At 32.8% G+C, this 16,759-nt stretch overlaps 1 protein-coding gene across 5 annotated transcripts in view; it reads left to right on the top strand.

The window, feature by feature from the left end:
• The window catches only part of LOC140450169 (myogenesis-regulating glycosidase), a 194,935-nt gene that overhangs the window by 35,616 nt on the left and 142,560 nt on the right, over positions 1 to 16,759 (top strand). Inside the window, exon 1 of one of the 5 annotated variants that reach the window (XM_072543622.1) lies at positions 9,079 to 9,247. The exons of 3 other annotated variants lie outside the window; for them this stretch is intronic. The gene's annotated coding sequence lies outside the window, so the exon portion shown is untranslated. One more of the 5 variants, XM_072543619.1, reaches the window with a different exon arrangement.

Here is a 16,759-nt window from a genome sequence, read left to right as displayed (position 1 = left end):
TTGGGACTGGAGGCTTACTTCTGAGTATGACTTTGGAGCCTAGGTCAATTAGAATGGGAGAATGGTCTGACAAAAGGTCCCAACATGATTCTATTGGGCAGTAGTTAAAATAAATACCTTTAATCACACAGAAATCTAAGAGATTGGGTGTTTTATTTTGATCTGTAGACCAATTACTTGGTTCTCCTGTAGATATGTCTACCCCTTGTTGTGATTACCCTAGAGCCCCAGTGGTGATGTTTGCAGTTAAAGTCTGCTCCTGCTATGAATTTGTGTCCAAGAGAACTAACGTAGGTATTAAAGTTGTTTTCGTTAATGGATTGGCCAGAAGGACAGTAGACTGCAGATAAGGTAAAGTTGCCTAGCCAGTCTTCAATGACGATGCTAGTTGATTTTAGGTACTTTTCACTGAACTTATTTAACTCATGATGTTTTATATTTGATTTGATAATGATAGCTGTGCCACCGTGTGCTTTGTTATTTATATGTTTTTTATAGTGAACAATGTATTTTGGAATTTTAATATAATTTTTGTCTGTTAGATGAGCTTCTGATATGAGCATAACATCAATTTTCTTCTCGTCGAGAAAATTTTTAATTTCTTGGATACGCTGCGTTAGGCCATTTGAGTTCCAGATGGCTATTTTAAGTATATGTTGCATTAGTGCGTTTTAGCAATCACAGTGGTGAGGAGATTAAGCATAGTATTCATTCTCTCCATTAGTTTTGCCATCAGGTTTTTAAGGTTGGCAATTGTAGTTAAATGGTTTGAGCCGATATTACTTTGTTAGTTTGTGATTTTAGTCGTTTTTCTGTTAGTGTTAGTATTTTTAACTATTTCCTGAAGTTTTTTGAGCGTAAGAAATACCAGGGATTACTGTTTGATTGCTAGTTTTCTTAGTTTCTATTCTATGGGCCTCTAGTTTCTTCCTAAGCTGCAAGAATTTTTCTTTTTGTAATTGTTTGTATACGCTGCAGCCCTTATAGTTGTCCGGATGGTTTTTCATACAAAGTACACACTGTAGCATTGACAATTGGTACAAGCACCTGACGCTTGGGTTGTTGTGGTTCAAAGGATACAATCATGTTTTTGAGTACTCTTATTTCATAACATATCTTTATTATTCGATTTAGATTTTAGTTCTACGTAAAAAGTGGAAGCGCTATATTATGTGCTAGCTATATTGGTTACTTCGTGACCCATTTTTCCTAACTCATGTTTTAAAGCATCTTTATCTGCTGTTTGATGCATATTACGAAGTATCACTCGAAATGTTCTTTCTTTCTTTGTTTGGTAGGTATAATAGTGGGTGTTTTTCTCATTGATTGCTTTGGTTAAGTTTCGGTAATGTTCAGAGGTTGTCGGCTGAATTTTTACTTGGTCACTATAAAGACATTTCCCAGAAGTATCCCAGTGGGAATATTGTTTCTAGGAGGTCGTATATCATCTATATCTGTAACAAATATGGGTGGAAGTTATACTTTTTTTGTCTTGACCAGATCCGGTTTGGTTGGACTCAACAGGTACTTCATCTAAGCTAGCAAATCTATTAGACGTGGTTATAGGTGCTTTAAGCCAGTAATCGCTTATTATTGTTTGTTTTAGTTGTTTATTGTCTTTAGGGCTGTTATTTCTTGCTCTTTTGTGAGATTGAACAGTGTCCCATTCTTGCTCTTGATTTTCATGGCTTGTGGATTAGTGTTATATAGTTGTGATGGTTAATAGAAATTAAAGTTTTTTGAAAAGATATTAATAATTTTCAAAGAATTAACTGTTAAACCAATTTTTGCATAACTTAAGCAACAAATTATCATAAATAAATTTACAAACCCTCATTTTAAAGTGGTTTCTATGCTTTCTCGTTAAAATTGTGTCACTTTTTCATTTAACTTGCTGGTCTTCACATTTAGTATTTAAAATCAAATATTGATTTTACATTGTTTATAAGTAAAAAATGACATTTAATCGTTTGTATATTTTGTTTATTTCATACTGTTATCACCAAATTTATCAAAAGCGTTGATAGATACCTGTATCAAAGAGTGTCACGAAAAAGGCTTTTTATTTGCTAATTTCTCTTGTATATTCATGAATAGCTTCGTTTCGATGAGACATGCAAGAATTTTCGCTACGAAAATTCTCGATTTTGGTAGCTAAAAGTGTAGCGGTTATATTTGCCTACCACATAGAGTATTACTTAAACGGGGTTATATCTGGGACAGAAATTACTAAGCTAGAGATAGGGTAAGCAAAATAAACCGGAACATTTGCGAACGGCTACTCTTGGGTTGGTTGGAGAGCTGGGTCGTAAGTGAATAAAAAGGACTGGAAATGGGTAACTACAAAAAGAGAATTCAAAAAGTACTTATATGAATTTCCTGGACAACACAACACAAGAAGGTTCTTAAACTATTTGAATTTGGACGCCGTTTACAAGAATCTTCCTGCTGGATGGAAAGATAGGCTTTTCTTTCCAAAAAAATATATTAAAGGGGTTAGAATCATTTTAAAGGAAATAATACTACACTTGGTTTAGGGAGAAACATCAAATATTTATTATTACTTCTCATTATTACTTCAGATTACCCACGCCGCGTCTTTTCTCTTCAAGATCTTAATCCAACTTGAACTTTCACTTTAAAATTCACACTGCTACTATACTACACATTTTCCATAACAAAAACAAACAACAAAAAACCATACCGAATTTAAAAAGAATATCCGGACTCACAATGACCTTAATCATATCGTGGTGTATTGCAGAGTGACATCATTCTTAAAAATCGTTCGCGTCCCTGCATAACTTTCTCAGCAATCTAAGAGGATTTTTATTTGGCGCGCGAAATTAGGCGTCATCACGATCTATCAAAACAAGACAATTAAAAATTATTATACACAGACCAGAAATGTTTATATTATTAATTCCAACTATGCAAAAGGACTAAAAAATCATTTCGGTGTTTTAACATGTACGATAGGAAATAGAGATACATTGAAAATATTCTTCGGTGTTTTAGTACATACAAAAGAAAATAGAAATGCTACAAAAGGGGAGCGGGGATATCATATATGCTGATTAGACGATTCTCTAAAATTTATTACTAACTGGGTGTTTTTGTTAATTCTCAAAATAATTATCTTAATTAGCCGAAACAATCTTTATCCTTTAAAATGCAAGGCTTTATCAAAGAGTCCTTTAATACATACATATCTCATAACCATGGCCTTGAAAAATATATACTAACAATCTGATTTTTTTTCTGTTGATTAGTTAATTCTTACATAATGAGTGCCTACTTTAATACAGGAAATACTAACGTGACCATCAATATGTGCCTACGCTCTACAGGTAGGTCGTAACTACTAGAAAAATGAAGAATTTTGAGGTGCCCTTGATTGTGAAATCCTCGAGATTCCTGTAGACGAATAGTGTTTTATTGGACGTGATTTGAATGTACATATTGTAGAGAAAGAGCGGTAATAGAAAGGGTTTATGGAGGTTTGGGGACGGGAATGAAAAATGATGAAGTAAATGGTGTGATTGATTTTGCAGTGGCATGGGATTTGTCTATCACTAATACGCTCTTTATGAAGACTGATAAAAATGAAGATATTATTTTGCAATAATTATCTTTGTTTAGAACTAAGAGAAAGACTGGTTAAGTACTATATTTGATCTGTACATTTGTATGAAGCAGAAATATGGACACTAAAAGTATTAAGTATAAACCAAATTGAAGCATTAGAAATGGGGATTCATAGACGGATGCTGAAAATACTTTAGATAGCAAGAAAAACTAATGAGGAAGTACTAAGGAGGGTCAACAAAGATAGAGAATTACTAAATACTGTTAGATGCCGTAAAATATCTTATCTGAAAAAAATTGATGCAGAATACTGTAAATGACTTGATTTGCAACTTCCCGTTTGCCGTTGGTAAATAATCAAACTCCGTGTGAAAAACTGACTTTATTTTAAATTACACAATGCATGAATATATGAGCGCTAATAAGTATTATGTCCGCTCGCTCTGAATGCTGTATCACCGATCTCGTCTCGCATTTGAGTCCTGTCATCTTGAGATGTTTTTAGGGACTCGCCTTATCTTCACATATGGCATAATATCTGCATACGCATAGACTGCTGTGTTGTCGAATATGAAAAATTTCATGAATTAAACTTAAAATAGATAGTGGCGTGAACAAATACTACAACTCAATCAATTGATCCTTAAAGACAAAATAGAAGGCCGTAGAGGTATGGGAAGAAAACAAGTTTCTCGGTTAAAAACCATTCGTGATGATCGCAAGGGTGATCGCCAACAGCGGATAATTCTGATATGGTACGTAAAGCAAAAAATATAGACTGAAGACCAGTATGTTACCTACAGTAACTGTGGATGGAAAAGTCTATAGAGTGATAAAGAGTGACTGTGTAGCTAGTCCACACTGGCCGGGGATAATAAATACGGAGATAAAGGAGAGGTGGAAAGGAAAGTAATTAGGACACCAGAAAGTAAAATGGTGGAAGGTAAAGGATAAAAATTTGGCAAGAGTCTTTAATTTAAGAGTAGAGTGCAGGAAGAGCTTGAAGAAAAAATACGGTAAATGGCTAGTGAGAAGCCAATAGGAAAGTTGTGGTGTGAGTGGGAGAGGAAGTACTAGAAAAAACATCTGCTAAAGGGCTCCCTAGAGAGAAATAAACTTGATGGTGGACCGATAAAGTGCAACAGAAGATAAGAGAGAAGAAAGAGGCTAGAAAGAGGTATGGCATGTCTAAAAGAAATATGTACAAGGTAGCAAAGAGGCAAAGCGCGTTGTAGCTACTGCTAAAGAAAGATCGTCTGTACAGCTGTATAAAGAGCTTCAAGCACCCGGTGGGATGAAAAGGTTATACAGCATTGCTAAAGCAAGAGACAAGTCATCAAAGGACTTAACCCACGTATAACAGATTAACAGAGCGGATGAAAGTGTTAAAAACCGGTGATAAAATAAAGCAAAGATGTTATGAGTACTTTAGAAAGTTGCTAAATGAAGAACGCTAGAGAAGAGACATAGGATGCGGGATCCCAAATGACAATATAATACTGGGAATAACGAAAGATGAATTTGTCAATACTTTAAATAGGATGAAGAATGGAAGAGCAGTAGGACCTGACGGAATACCGGTGGAAGTTTGGAAGGCTCTAGAAGAGAAAGGGATGGTATGTGGAGAAGCTTGTAGACCAACTATCTTGTTTACTTGCCATATGCCATGTTTTTAGAGGAAATGATTACAAGTCTGTTTTCTTTCGTAAAGGAAATAAGTTGAGCATTTTAAAGAAAAATAAAAATTTTCAAGAACATACAGAGAAGTATAAAAAAACATTTATCGTAGGTTATGATTATTCCAGTTTGCCCCAAATTAGAAGAACAGTATTCATCTGCAATGTATGGTATACTGTACAATTATGGAGAGACAATAATTGATGGCAAATATGAATAATATTAATTTGATGGTCACCCAAGCCCATCTTTTGAAGAATTATCTTCTGACTTACAAGATATCGTGTTATTATTATTGGTCTTTATTTATTGACTACACGGCGGTTTATTAATTTTTTCATGTTATTGCAGAGTCAGATATCATGAATGGACAAAACGAAAGAGAGAAAGATGCAGATGAGAGTGATGATAGTATTGAAGATGATGAAGATTTATCTGTAAGTTTCTGTTTATGTAAAAACACAAATTTTTACAAATAGGGAAACGAAAATTCTTGTCGGACTAGCGAGAGATTGAGAGAGATGCTTAGGGCATTGTTTTATTTGAATGAAATATACACGTGCTTCCTTTGTCCTACAGTTACCTACTAATAAAAAAATGGTCTTGTGGTATTAACAACTCTTAAATGTATAACTAGGACTACCATGCAATTTTTAGAACAATGTGGATATTAAATTATATAAAAAATATCAACTAACAAACGGAAAAAAATCATGTGGTTTGTAACTGGTTTTCATGACCTTGTTAATGATACATGTTGAAAAGGGAGAACTCCTTAATAAAACCTTGCATTTTATAGGACAATTTTTTTCGGTAATATAGATAATTATTTTGATAAAAAAAAACACCCAATCACCCAAAAACAATTTCATTCTTATTAAGCCTATTAGCTACTCACGAAAAATTAGCTTGTTAGTAATAAATGGTGAAAATAGGCCTCGGATTCTGGACTATACGATAAATTGTACCTTAACCATTAACTACTATAAGTCAACAGTAATTACACGAGTATTATAAGTGGGTCTATAAGATCCATTTTTTTATAAAAAGAAAACAATTTTTTTTGATAATTTTTTTATTTATAAACTAAGATTACAAAATAAAGTACCATAAATGATTTAAACACAAATTGAAGTTATTCTTTGCATTTTTTGTATAATTAAACACAATATTGTAAACATACAGGCATTTTACACTCTGCTCAAACAGCGTTCGTTTTTCTGTCTTTCTTGACTGGCTACTGTACCGGATAGCTGGATTCGCATCACCAGACAACCGCAGATGCGCCTCACAATATGTGGAGAAGTTCAGGCAAACTTTCGATGAAAGGCACCAATTATACGGGTTTGACGAACCGCCAGGAATCAGCCGACTTAAATCAAGGAAAAGGTTTATGAGAAATGTCAGCGTCGAACCACCCGAACTGTTCCCCCTACATCCAGAACGACCTAATGGAATGAACCTGGACTGGAGAACCTGACGGACACTCAATCGCATGCGCACAGGTGTTGCCCCTGTAAAACAGAACTTCATTAAATGGGGCATCAAGACAGACAGCGACGCACTTTGTGAATGTGGGGAAATACAGAACGTGGAGCACCTGAGAGTATGCAGACTTTGCCCATCACAGTGTACCCTCGATGATTTATGGCTCGCAAATACAAAGGTTATAGACGTAGCCCGATATTAGGCAGAAAAACTGTAGTCGGATCCAGACACGAAAAAGTAAGTCTTGTCTGGGTTCAGGAATACTTAAAAATTTAGTGCCAAGAATATCTGTCACAATAGCTCTAATCTGTCGGGGCACATTGGAGTTTAATATACTTCTCTTTATGTGTGTAATGTACAAACTTTGAGCTAATTGTTTTAGCAATTTTTTCCGAGGAATAGAATTTTCTTTAATTTACAAACTAATATAACACTCTGGCGTTAATACCTGCAATATTTAGAACAGCAAAAAACAGTGCCATTTGCCATCTTTGTAATCTTTGAACTACAGAATAATTGGTACATTTCTGATCCAAGGCATCCACACCGCCTTTGGTCAAATTATAAAATAAAATAATATCGGTTTTTTTTTGTTTTCTCAGAAACAACATTGTCATGCTGCATTGTAGATATTAGTATTACACTTTTGGCTTTCTTCGATACATAAGATACCATGGTAATATCAAAAGTGAATCCAAATCAAGAATAATCAACTGGCTCTTTTATTTGAGGTAGAAATTCTGGCGGAATTTTGCGTTCATTTTTTTTGGTTGTGCCAACGTAAGTAATATTCTTCTTTTTTTTTTAATGACAAACTATTTTTACCAAAGTGTACCAGCTATCGCCAGTCACATTACGTCTTTTGCCATGAATTGATTGAGTAACCCGTAAACCCACTTCGGTAGGATGAGAGAAAAGTGATTTTGCAGTTTGTTTTCGTTTTGTTTCGTTTAGCTGGCTTATTCGAAATATACATTCTAAAGCCACATCGTTCATTGAATGGAACTAACATTTTACCAATATTTAAAAAATATCCAGGTAAGTAGTTGTTGCAACAATTTTGTGCAAGTTGTTGAAATATATTACTTATTGGGGCCAATTTAGTGTCTCTTCTTCTCTCAGTTCTTGTCGTTGCATCATCAAATCGGAGACACGACATTATAAAGGAAAATCTTGCTAGTGCCATTGTACATCGAAATAAATCACGGCCTCTTCAATCAGTTGCCCACATTAAACATACATCCTCGTGTCCAGATTTAAATACTCCTTTGATCGCTACTATCGGTCATTTGGATGATATTGGCTCCTGCATCTATCTCCTCAGCACTCACTAAAACATTTGTTGAAGACGACGCCGACGTTGACACAACATTTTCCGGGTCGTTAACACAAAAATCCTTACTTTGAAATAAGGCACCAACATCTTCGAATGTAAGAGGTTTATTTCAAGCCATTTTAAACTGAAAAAAAGAAAATACATATTAAATTACTTAAAAAAAATGGCAAAAAACAATTTCAAATAAAATAAACTAGGATATACTAAATTAACGTGATGTAAAATAATATTTATTTACCATAAACACAAGAATTATGAAAAATTCACGTAATTGCTATAAGTGGGTCTAATACACCCAGCTACGTCTATAATAGTCGCTAGTTGCAAACAAAAGTCATGCACTTTCCACTATCGTATTTCAGACTAAATAAGCTGAGAATAGCCGGATCTGCAGCCAAAAATTATTTAAGGTGGGGAGAGTGCGTGGTTGCCGAGAGCTCTATGTTTCTGACAGACACAGATTATAGTAGCTGATGGTTAATCGTATTTTATACGAAAATATAGTCTTCTTTTAGGTACAAAGTAACCTTTTATTTCAGACTCTTACTACTTTTGTCGAAATAATTGTTGGATCTATAATAGATTTTTAAACTGATTAATCGATTTTAATTATAATAATTAAAAAATTTAGAAAAGAAAACAATGAAAGCAAAACTATAGAGAAATAACTGAAAATAAATGCTGAGGTACTCAATTTTACTTTAAAACTTTCATTTAAATCTTTTAAAGGAAAAATATTTAAATAAAACTTAAAAGACAGTAATAGAAAGTTGGGACCGGAGGTATTTGTCCAACATTATATTGTTTTTTCCAACGTGAAAAATACTAAATGACCCTGGTAAACAAACTTTTTACGTATGTATTAAGTATGGATATAATTTGAAAATAAACATATAATTGTTTAGTTAAATAAGCGTGACGATATATGTAAGCAATAAATTAAATATATTATCTTGCACAGTACTTACTGTCGATCGGTAACAATCTGTTTATTTTGACAGAAAAAGCATAATTTAAATCAAATCAATAGATGACATTAAATAAGTGTGCGAGTCAATAAATAAGTGATAAAACGAGAACAACTTAGTGTTTTGTGCTATTTTTTTTTTCAATTTATTGTATGAGATATCTCAATAGAAGGTTAGAGATTTTTGAAAGGTATCTTATCTAAAACTTTACATAATATATTTATTATTAGTTAGATAAATAACTGTCTTACACAAACATTATTTCTTAGTGGATTTAAAAATGTGTTCAATACATATGGTTGAAAATTAGAAACATTTTTTCAAAGGTGTTAACGTGTGACTTTAAATATATTAATTGAATATCGCGTGCAATGCTTCATCCAAAAGAAATCAAAGAGTGAAGGTAGGTCTGTAGATAGATATTACTACAAATTTGGGTCATTTTCATTACATCACTTGTCAAATATACTAAAATCACACATGTCTATGATTCTTGTTTACTTCAGTTAGAATAATAATTTAGAGGTATTATGTAGAGAAATCCTCCAAGTAACGTTTTCGTTGCCTAGTTAGAACTAAGACAAAATCTTTTTATCTCTTTAATCTAACCAATTGTTGATTACATCTCTAATGACAGAATTGTATATAAATGTGTACGCTAGCTTAGTATATTCCATCGTTATTGACATGCACCAAAGTTCTTCTTCTTTTGGTGCTTATCCGTTACCGGATATTAGCAATCATTATAGCGATGCTAACCTTATATGCAGTCCCGGTGCTAGGTTATAAGATGCCCGCCTGTAAAACTATAGTCCAAGATCCCAGAGCGATCAGACATAACTTATTTTCGCACAGATGAAACCTTAGAGTCTGAGTAGCGTCTCGTGTGCTTTGAATACCTGCGTATTTATGAAACTTGCTGGGTGACACCTGGGCAGGTACCAGGTGAGAAAGGTAACTAAAAATAAGAGCTATTTAACTTAAATTTACATAACTTATTTTTATACATATTTTGTAGAATATTATTTTGAAAATACTGTAATAAGTGTCAGACACTTGTCATGGACCAGAACTTTTGTCAGACGCTTTAAAGCTCCACTAAAATTAAATAAACTTTACTTACTTTTACATGTCTGATTTTTAAATATGTTATTAATGTAACTATAATAAAGTTATATTTAATCAGTCAGACAAATTAAAATGACCAAACATCCCTCAAACACAAAAATTAGTTAACCAGAAGTATGAGCGCGAGAGTGCTGTGCGCATGAGCCTCAGAGTAAAAAATTCAAATACATTAAGAATACTTACTGTTTTCGATCCGATTAAATATTTTTGCATCTCTATTTAAAAATCAGACATGTAAAAGTAAGTAAAGTTCATTTAATTTTAGTGGAGCTTTAAAGCGTCTGACAAAAGTTCTGGTCCATGACAAGTGTCTGACACTTATTACAGTATTTTCAAAATAATATTCTACAAAATATGTATAAAAATAAGTTATGTAAATTTAAGTTAAATAGCTCTTATTTTTAGTTACCTTTCTCACCTGGTACCTGCCCAGGTGTCACTCAGCAAGTTTCATAAATACGCAGGTATTCAAAGCACACGAGACGCTACTCAGACTCTAAGGTTTCATCTGTGTGAAAATAAGTTATGTCTGATCGCTCTGGGATCTTACTCTACTAGTATAGCCGCCGTTCGGTTTGTTTAAATTTAATTGTATTTATTGAAAATAGATAAATAAAAAGACTGATATGCTTTTGTACACACTTATGGCAAATCAAAAAATGGAAAAGAAAAGTATTTTTGAAGTGTGTACACATTTATTTCCTAGCTGAGCAATTTCGGCTTACAAAGCCATCTTCAGAGCTATGCTACAATAGAACAATGATATAAGTAACTAATTTAAAGTTTACAATGTTTCACTTACGTCAAGTTTTTAAAAGTATCACTACTACTAAGAGAGATCTTAGTTAATAGTTGATAGAAAAATACAGAAATTTTTCCTAACCTGGTTCTATGTTTTATCGAGAAAACACAATAAAGACTATACACTGGACTTCACAAAAAACAAATTAAAAAAACTAAATTACTCAACACATAGAATACTGAATTGGCAAAGCTCCTGGTAAACTAAATTTTATGTAAAATGTTTATTTTGTACACATCATTCATTTACGCTACTAACAGCACAAAACCTTTAAACAACTTCAAAGAAATTTGAAGAAAATGAACAAAGCATTTCGAATAACTGCAAAGTTATTTGTTTTTGAAACATATTATATTTACGAATAAATTATATTACTTTACATTAGGAATTATATGCATTGTATATAACAAGCATAGATTACCGTATTATGACTTAAATTAAAATTTAAAAATTAATTTTTCTGTTTTACTATTTTGAGCACCCAAACAGGAGCACCCAACTGCAGTGCATCCCTTGCAGGCCCATTATCACCGGTCCTGTTTGTATGTTGCCATAAAGCATCAATTATATTATTTATTACTATAGTCAAGAGACTAGATTCCTTTTCACGTAATTATTTAGAGAGTATGTAGCCTTAGAGAAATATTATTTTTAGTTTCAGTTTCAATTTATGTGATTTTACTAGCTTGGACATTTGTATGAACGCTTCTCTTACTTTTTTAATTCTAAATTTTATTTCTACAGATGATGCTTTTGTTTATTTGTATATACTATATACAAATAAACAAAAGCATCATCTGTAGCTATGCTATACTATGTCCAAATATTTGTATCCTGTCAATCCTTTTAGTACTTACTCAATGATGGTAAACTGTACATCTTCAATAGTCTTTTTGAATTGGACTTGGAAAATTCGAAGTTCAAATTGGGAGAGAAAATATTAACAACATTAGATATGCAGATGACACAGCTTAACGGCTGAAAGTATTGAAGATCTTCAATTCCTGGTAGATCGAGTCACTAAAGAATTCTCCAATAACGGACTGGGCGTAAATACATCAAAGACAAAGACTTGTGGTTAGTACACCTTACGTTGGTCATATGCAATTAATAGTCAACAATGAGCAGAGTACAAAAATTAATCATTTTAAATACCTAGGATGTTAGATAAATGAGACACTAAATGCTGATGAAGAAATTACAACTCGTATAGAAACTGCAAGAGGAGAATTTATGAAACTTAGATCTATACTGTACTACGAATTTTTGAGACATGTATGTAAATTTACTGTTTTTATACATGTGCTGATGATCCTTGTTTCAGATTATTTAGGTAATCTTAGAAAAGAATGCAAGGAAACGATAGAAAAGCTCATAATGGAAAACAGAGAGCTGAGAAAAGAAAATTCAGAACTAAAACAAGAAAATATAGAGATCAAGGAGGAACTCAGAGAAATAACAAAAAACATGGAAGTTATGGAAAAACACCGACGAATAAATAACATAGTTATGTACGGCCTAAAGATAGACACATATGAGCAAGCAGGGTTAGAAGGAACAATCAATAATTTCATCAAACAACATATAGGGGTAGAGGTTAAAATAAGGAATGCTCACAAGTTAGGCGAAAAAACATGCCTAATTGAATTGGAAAACCAAGAAGAAAAAAGAAAAATTATGGACAAAAAGAATAAGTTAAAAGAAATTAAAGAGTACAAAATATATATCAACGAAGATGCAACCATAAAAGAACGAGAAATACAGAAAACAATTAGAAACATTGCTCAAGAAGAAAGAAATAAAGGAAATGAAGTCAAGATTGGAGTAAAAAAATATGGGTAAATAACAGCGAATGGAAGTGGAATGACAAAGAAGGCGCAATATGTAAAAAAACATCAAAAAACTAGCAACTAAATGTACTACTGGAATAAAGTTGACGAAACAAGCACAGAACAAGGTTAGCGATAATACAAAAAAAGGAAAAAAGAGGAAAAAATGAAAACCGGACCAAAACACAAGAAAACATTACGAAAAGAACACTTACTTTTAGGAACAAGGAATGTAAGAGAAGTTCCATTTTGACATAGTAGCTTTACAGGAGACGAAACAGCTGGGAAATGATATATTAGAAATAGAAGATACAATGTTTTTTAACAGCGGCGGAAAGAATCGAACGTTAGGCACAGGTTTTATAATAAGAAAAGGGCTAAAAGAAGCAATAGTAGAGTTTAAACCAGTATCAGACCGCATATGTAGTATCAGGTTCAAGGGAAAATACCAAAAAATCACCTTCATAAATATTCACGCGCCTTCAGAAGAAAAAGATAATGATGTCAAAGAATGTTTCTACAATGAATTAAACAGAACAATCGAAAATATACCCAGATATGATATGAAAATTATTCTAGGCGATGCAAGTGCCAAAATAGGGAAGGAAGAAGTATTTAGACCGACAATAGGAAAATATAGTAAACACAATGAAACTAATGAGAACGGACAATTCCTGGCAAGAGAAAAAAATATGATCATAATGAGCACATATTTCGAACGAAAAGAAATACACAAGGAAACATGGATATCGCCAGATAGAAAGACTAAAAACCAAATAGACTACGTGCTCATCGAAAAAGAAGAACAGCAATGTATAAAGAAGATAAGAACATACAGAGGACCAGACGCCGACTCATATCATTAGATGGTGGGCATCAAAATTAAGCAACTGATACCAGAAAACAAAAACAAAATAAAAAAAAAAGAATTGTATACATAACCCAATTCGATTAGCAACAAAGAAAGAGCAAGAAATATACGAGGAAACAATGAAAAAAAAACTAAAAAAGATACAAATAGAAGAGCAAACTGAGAACAAATGGGAAAACATAAAGCAAATAATTAACAAAGCAGCAAAAGAATGTAATAAACAAGAGAATAAAAAGAGGAAAGACTGGTTCGACATAGAGTGCCAAAAAGAAAAAGAACTAAGAAAATCATTAAGAATGGAAATGATCACGAAAGAAACAACAGAGACAAAGAATAGATATAGGGAGCAAAGACAAAAAGTAAAGAGGGTGCTGAGAGAAAAGAAGAGAAAACACATAGAAAAAAGGCTAAAAGAAATAGAAGAGAATTACAGAAATAAAAAAATAAAAAACCTATATCAAGGTGCTAGAAATGAAAAAAAAGGTTCCCAACAAAAACCCATATTCGTTAAAAACAAAGCAGGAAATAATATAAGCGGGGAAGCAGACATAGCCGAAAGATGGAAAGAGTATTTTGATGAATTACTAAATGGCAATAATAAGTCAAACCAAAGAGAATGTATGGAAGCAGAAGCAAGAATCAAACACTTAGAAGACATAGAAGATAATTCACCCAGCAAAGAACAAATCGAGGAAATCATAAAAAATCTGAAAAACAACAAATCCCCTGGAAGCGATAACATAACAGCAGAGATGATGAAATATGGTGGAAAACTGCTAAATAATTGGATATACAAGATCATAAAGGAGATATGGATTAAAGAACGAATACCAGAAGATTGGAAGGAAGCCATTATTTGCCCATTACATAAAAAAGGAGACAAAACAGAATGCAGTAATTACAGAGGAGTAGCGTTACTAAATACCGTATATAAAATCCTATCAAAATCCATAAAAGATAAGCTAGAAAAAGAAGTTGAAAATATAATAGGCGAATATCAGTGCGGATTTAGACGAGGGAGAAGCACAACGGACCAAGTATTCATAATCAGAGAATTACAAGCAGAAAGCTATGAACACAACTTACCAACGATAGCGCTATTCATCGACTTCCAGCAAGCATACGATAGAATAAAAAGGAAGGAATTAAAAGAGAACCTTGAGGAACTGGGAGTTAGCAGAAAGTTACGTAACATGATACATCTTACTTTAGAGAATACAGAAAACAGAGTCAAAGTAAACAATCATGTATCGGACAAATTTATAGTAAACGAAGGATTAAGGCAGGGCGATCCTTTATCATCATTACTCTTCAATTTATGCCTAGAAAAAATAATGCGAGAAGCGAAAATCAATAGAGAAGGACTCCTATATCATAAAAGACACCAAGTTTTGGTATTTGCGGATGATATAGTGTTGCTGGCAAGAGGAAAAAAAGAGCTACAGGAGATAGTACAGAGAGTAGTAAAAGCAGCAAAGAAAATGGGACTTTACATAAATGAAACTAAAACAAAATGTATGCAGTGGACAGATGATCAGTTCAGGGATGGACAAAAGTTTAAAGTAGAAGTAGAAGAAAGATTATCATACGAATTCGAAATGGTAGAAAGATTTACATACCTAGGTACAATAATATCATGCAAACCTAACATTAAAGAAGAAATACAAGCTAGAATAATGGCAGGCAATAGAAGTGTACATGCTCTTAGTGGAATGTTGAAAAGCAAGTTTTTATCAAGAAAGGCAAAAATACAGTTATACAAAACAACTATACAACCAATAGTAACGTACTGCAGTGAAACATGGACAATGACAAAAAATGAACAAAATTTACTGGAGATATGGGAAAGGAAAATCCTGAGGAAGATATATGGACGAATAATAACGCACGGTTTATGGATAAGAAGATCAAATAATGAGTTAAAGAAATTATATAATCAACCTAACATAATAGGAGTCATAAAGGCACAGAGACTAAGATGGCGAGGTCACTTAGAAAGGATGCCAAACACGAGGACTCCAAAAAGGGTACTGAACTACACTATAACTTTAAAAAAGAGAAAAGGAAGGCCAAAAAATAGATGGAATCAGGAGGTAGAAAAAGATATGGAAGAAATTGGACTAGAAGGCCAGAAAAGAAAAATGAATAACAAGAAGGAATGGAGAAAAATCACATATCGAGCCAGAGAAGATCTCAGTACATAAAGGAAAGCGAAAATGAAGAAAGAACAAACTTTTTAAGCCATGGGCCTCTAAGGCCTTTAGTGCTATTGTATATATATATATATAGAAAAGAAATGGACTCGATTAATAGACTTTTATTTCTTGTTTTGTACAATGCTTATAATTTGACTGAATAATATTTTATTTAAATTAAAACAATTTTAAATTCTTAGAAAATAAATATATAAGGACAACATCTAATTTGAGGATTTAAGTTGGAGATGCCTATTCTAGACGCCCGGTTAAATCGTTACGAATACTTCACTTGTTTTTGACTTGGTCATTGTAAAACTTGGCTGTGGAACGTTGGCTATTACAGATGCCCAAATCAATTGTTAATATAACGTAGCTTCCCTTCGACTTTCTGATCGACTTCAACGGTACTTTTAGGCGAATGCTTACCACTTTTTAAAATGAATTATGGGAATCGCGTTTTTTGCACCAATTTTTGTAAATTCCTTAATTGTTTTATATAATAATCTAGTTTTATATAATTGATTCTCAAGAATCAGACTCAAAGGACCAAACTTCTCTCTAAGTCAAGTTTAGAAAGTCGAAAACATTTAATCGATTAACTTCATTTTTTTTGTACCTTTTTTCCAATTATTGCTATTTTTTCAACAATAAACATTAAATTTTCTATTTCTAGCTAACGAAATATTGTGCAAAATTGAATAACGAAACTTTTAACTTCCCATAATTTTTTCTCTAGGATCAATATTTTCCGAATTATAAACGAAAATAGGAGCAAAAAAATGAGAAATTTTCAATTGTTTTCAGATTTTGTTAAATAAAAAATTTAGCACAGGGTTTGCGACTAGCGCATATAGTGATTATCGATATTGGGCAC

This window comes from Diabrotica undecimpunctata, chromosome 9, assembly GCF_040954645.1.
Source record: "Diabrotica undecimpunctata isolate CICGRU chromosome 9, icDiaUnde3, whole genome shotgun sequence".
Taxonomy (NCBI): Eukaryota; Metazoa; Arthropoda; class Insecta; order Coleoptera; family Chrysomelidae; genus Diabrotica; species Diabrotica undecimpunctata.
This window is presented reverse-complemented; position numbering and strand designations above follow the sequence as displayed.